The sequence below is a fragment of the Marmota marmota genome, unplaced genomic scaffold (assembly GCF_001458135.2).
Source record: "Marmota marmota marmota unplaced genomic scaffold, marMar, whole genome shotgun sequence".
Classification (NCBI taxonomy): Eukaryota; Metazoa; Chordata; class Mammalia; order Rodentia; family Sciuridae; genus Marmota; species Marmota marmota.
In genome coordinates this window covers 287,205-291,723 of record NW_025999914.1, presented here as the reverse complement: position 1 = coordinate 291,723, position 4,519 = coordinate 287,205, and positions in this window count along the sequence as shown.

Below are 4,519 nucleotides of genomic sequence, written 5' to 3'. Positions count from 1 at the left end.
CTTTCCGCAGCACTAAGTCCTGATGAATCCAAATTTAAAAAGTTTAGAGTAAAAAGCGTTATTTTAAGTTTATCTTTGGGGGATATATACCCCCTTCCAATTCCCTCTTTTTGCTTTAATAAGTATGTTTTAATAGTTTGATGAGCTCTTTCAACTATGCCTTGTCCCTGTGGATTGTATAGGATTCCTGTTATATGAGTAATACCAAATGATGAGCAAAATTGTTTAAAAGAGGTAGAGGTATAGCCAGGACCATTATCGTTTTTTAACTATTTAGGAACGCCCACAGTGGCAAAATTTTGTAAGCAATGAGCTATAACATCTTTAGTTTTTTTCTCCGGCATGAAGGGAGCCCATCAAAAATCCGGAAGAAGTATCGACTGTAACATGTAAATATTTTAATTTTCCAAATTGTCATACCTACTTGGCTAATGGCTCCCAGCAGCAGCCCTTGACATATGCAGATGTTTCATATAGTTCCTTCAGAAAAAGCGGTTTCACTTGTCACTTAGCTAAATTAATCCATCAGAATCTTCTCTTTACTGTTATAGTCTCAATTCCTTCTCCCTAGATCTGTCTTCACTCATCCAAGTAAGTACTTATCAAGTGCTAAATGATATGAGAGGATTGGGGTGAGCACATATTAACTAGTCAATCTCTTGCAGTCTTATTAGTTTCTTCTTTATCCATGTCCTCACTTGTTTCATACATACTCCAGAAAAGTAGAAGGTGGCTAATTAGTCCCATTTGTCTAACATGAGTGTGATAGCAGAAATGTCCAGACTTTTTATGTGAAGTCATTCTATATGAAACAGACACCACATTATTATCGTGATTTGGAAGGTTAAAAACAATTATCTTAGGGCCCTAACTGAAGAGTGGTGGGATCAGAATTTGGAGAGGTTAAAAAAAATTGTCCTAGGCCCTAACTGAAGAGTGGTGGGATCAAAATTTTAACCTAGGTTTAAAGGATTCTATTGCTGGACCTCTTTGAAAGCAAATCAAAGACAATACCATAAATAAATAAATAAATAAATAAATAAGCCTCAGAGGATCAGGGATGCTTTTTATTAAGCAGCGAAGGGACACATTATCAAGGGGAAAATGGCACATGGCTACAACAAGAGTCTGAGTTTTATAGGGGTTTAGCAAGGCCACATCATAGGAGGAGTTTATCAGATACTTTTAGCAGGCAGGGGAACTTGGCAGATAAGGGAAATTGCTAAAGGTCAGAATCCTCAGTTTCCTTCCCCCCCATTCTGCCCCAGGGATTATAAATTTCCACCTCCTTCATTCTTCACCCTTTCAATCTTGGTCTTTTTCCTTAAGGTTCAGAAAAACTCAAATCTCCACAAGTGTCAGCTTACAGTGGGCAGGGAATCAGCAAGTACTGACACTGCGGTTATCATGGGTGTCGAGTTCTGCTGCCTTACATGTTGAAGTTTGAACATTAGGGAAACATGCTAAGGCAAGCATATAAATAAGGCAAGCATATAAATAAAGCATGGTTTATTTAAAAAGGGTAACAAAGACTTCTCCTGGGAGGGAGAAGGGGTCCATAGCTGGTATCCTGGTATTCCTAGAATTTGCTTTTTTATGTCTTAGGCTTCCTTTGTCCTCCTGCCCTCTTCCCCTTATCTTTCTCCTCTCTGAATAGGTGCCTAGGCCCAGGAATGCTCAGTGGAATGGCCCAAAGGTGGAAAACAGGTGGACTGAAGAGGGAAGGCAGAATGGTGCAGCCCAGGGCACATTAACAAACTTATAACTCCCTGTAGGGATGTTACCTTAGCAACAGGTTGGAGCTGGGGCAGGTTCTTGATAAGGGTGGAGGAAGGGCTCTGAAGGAATTAACATTTCAATCCCTCAGAGGATAGTCTCCAACTTCCCAGACTCACTCAAAATTGGCCTCCTGGATCTTACTTGACTAGATTTAACTATACTGACTGCCTGTCTAATTCTGGCTTCAGTACCATCAACAGCTGCCGCAGTCCAGTCCGGCTGCAGCAAAATAACCGGGGGTGGGGAGGGTGGGGTGACGAACAACTTGCATAGATTGATACAGCAGGAGTGGGAGCCATTTATTGTAGGACAGGAGGGGTATATATATCTTACGAACAGCTTATCTCAATTAACATAAACTAGATACAGCAGTCAACCAATAAGGAATCTCCACACTTAATGGCTTGCTGGCGTTACTTCACAAACCACTCCCTCTGGCAAAATGCCAGGCGCCATCTTGACTTGTTTACAGACACTAACAAACAGCAAGATATTAAATAGGAACACTTCTCAGTGCCCCTCTCCCGTCTGATCAAAGTCGCAAACATCCCAGTTTGATCTTGTGGGAGTAAGGCGCTGGTCCACCTGGGTGGACTAAAACAGTGGAACCCTCTCTTCTATGTGCTTAGTAGATTGCATCTCTCAGGAGGCAGGAGTTCTGTAAGACCACTCCTCTACCTAGAGACTCCCTCAGCTTAAAGCCCGCTGGGTGCCTGGGCCTGCTGGCCTCTAGTGTTGGGAAGTTGCAGGCTGGGAAGCCAAGTTCTGAGAGAAGGGAGGATAGGAAACCACCATTCATGGCAGATGTGAGATCCCCCAACCCTCACCTCACATTTTTAAAGTACGGCCTGGCTGTGGGGAAGTGAGTTTCCAGTCCCCGGAAAATTATTCCCCTCTTTATTTGTGTGGGGTGCCTTGGATTTCTTTCCAAGCCGGAACCCCAGTGTTTCGTTTCCGGAACTGGGAAAGGCCAATGCCCCTTTCTAGTTCTCTTGTTACCTTTATCCACTGCTGGTTGCTAATGGTTCCAGAGCTGCCCACTGAATTTAGGTGTGTAGTAGGCCTGCCTCCACAGCCTCAAAACCACAGGAAGAGGTCTGTCTGGTGAGTGTTGATATGAAGGAGAGGGCAAATGGTGTTCTCTGCCAGTGGATAGGCTGGACTGCCCGGTTTAGTGTTGGGGTTAGGTATTTAGGCAGCGGTTTAAAATTATGGTAACTGGTAATATACAGGTATTATCTAAAAACATAACAGCAGCCAGTGTGGTGGCACAGCCTGTCATCCCTCGTGAATTCAAAGCCAGCCTTAGCAACAGTGAGTTGCTAAGCAACTCAGTGAGACCTTCTCTGAATAAAAATACAAAATAGGGCTGGGGATGTGGCTCAGTGGTTGAGTGCCTTTGAGTTCAATCCCTAGAATTCAAAATCAAGACAGGACAGGAGAGGACAACAAAATACACAACACCACCAAACAAAACCAACCAAACAAAAACCCATAACAGCAACAATGCAGTAAGTTCATGAAGGTCAAACACCAGTTAACTGTTTTAAGTAACTTTAAGGAGAATAAAATGACCTAACGGAGCTCAGGAGCTATTGTGTTCACCTTTGTATGACCTGTATCTGCCAATATATTAGAATTACCTGTCTCCCTGTTCTAGCTTACCCTCTCTCTTCCTTATTTTTTCTTTTCTTATGTCCTTTTTTTATTCCCCTTTTCTTCTGTTCCTTTTTTACTCTATCTTGTTTTCTTTCTCTTTGTTAGTGCCCCTTTGCACCACCTACAGCCCTCTCCCCCAATACTCATCTATTTTATCTATCCGTAACTATTGGCTCCTGCTGTGCTTTGCCCCTCAAAGATTCATGTTCTGGAACCTGAATCCCAGTGTGGCAGTGTTGAGACTGTAGGACCTTTAAGATGTGGGACCTACTGGAAGGTAATTAGGTCATGTGGGCTCTATCCTCTTGAATGGATTAATGCTTTTTTTTTTTTTTTGGTACTGGGGATTGAACCTAGGGGCACTGAACCCTTTGAGACACATTCCCAGTCTTTTTAATTTTATTTTGAGACAGGGTCTCACTAAATTTCTTAGGGCCCAGCCAAGTTGCTGAAGCTGGCTTTGAACTGTTGATCCTCCTGCCTCAACATCCCAAACTGTTAGGATTACAGACATACACCACAATGCCTGGATTAATGCTGTGTTTTGAGGGTGGGTCAGGCCCCTGAGATGGATGAGTTTTTGAGAAAGTGGATTGTTAAAAAGGAATGTTATGTGTTGGTTCCTTCTGCCTCCTAGTGTTGTGATGTAGTAAGGAGGCCCTTACCAGGACACAGGCATAATGCTATTAGGACCCATCAAAACTGTGAGCCTAATAAGCTTATCTGCTTTATAAATTACCTAGTTTCAGTTATTTAGTTATAGCAAAACAAAATTGACTAAAACAGCTCACTGAATGCAGAATTACCAGTTTTCCACAAATGTCCTCTGGGTCTAATAAGAGAGCTGCCCCCCATATTTCCTACAGCTGCCTCTTATAGTCCTATTCCTGAAAACTACAAAATACAAATTCTTGCCTCTTCTCTCCCCGAAGATGGTAGAAACAACAACACAAATGCTTCTAACACAGCTCTTTGAGACTGCCCTTCATGTTAAAGTTTCTTTTAGTGCTGTTCGTCTGTTAGAACCTAGTGATTTATGATTACAGTTTCTGACATATATATATTCTTTTCCAATCACTAT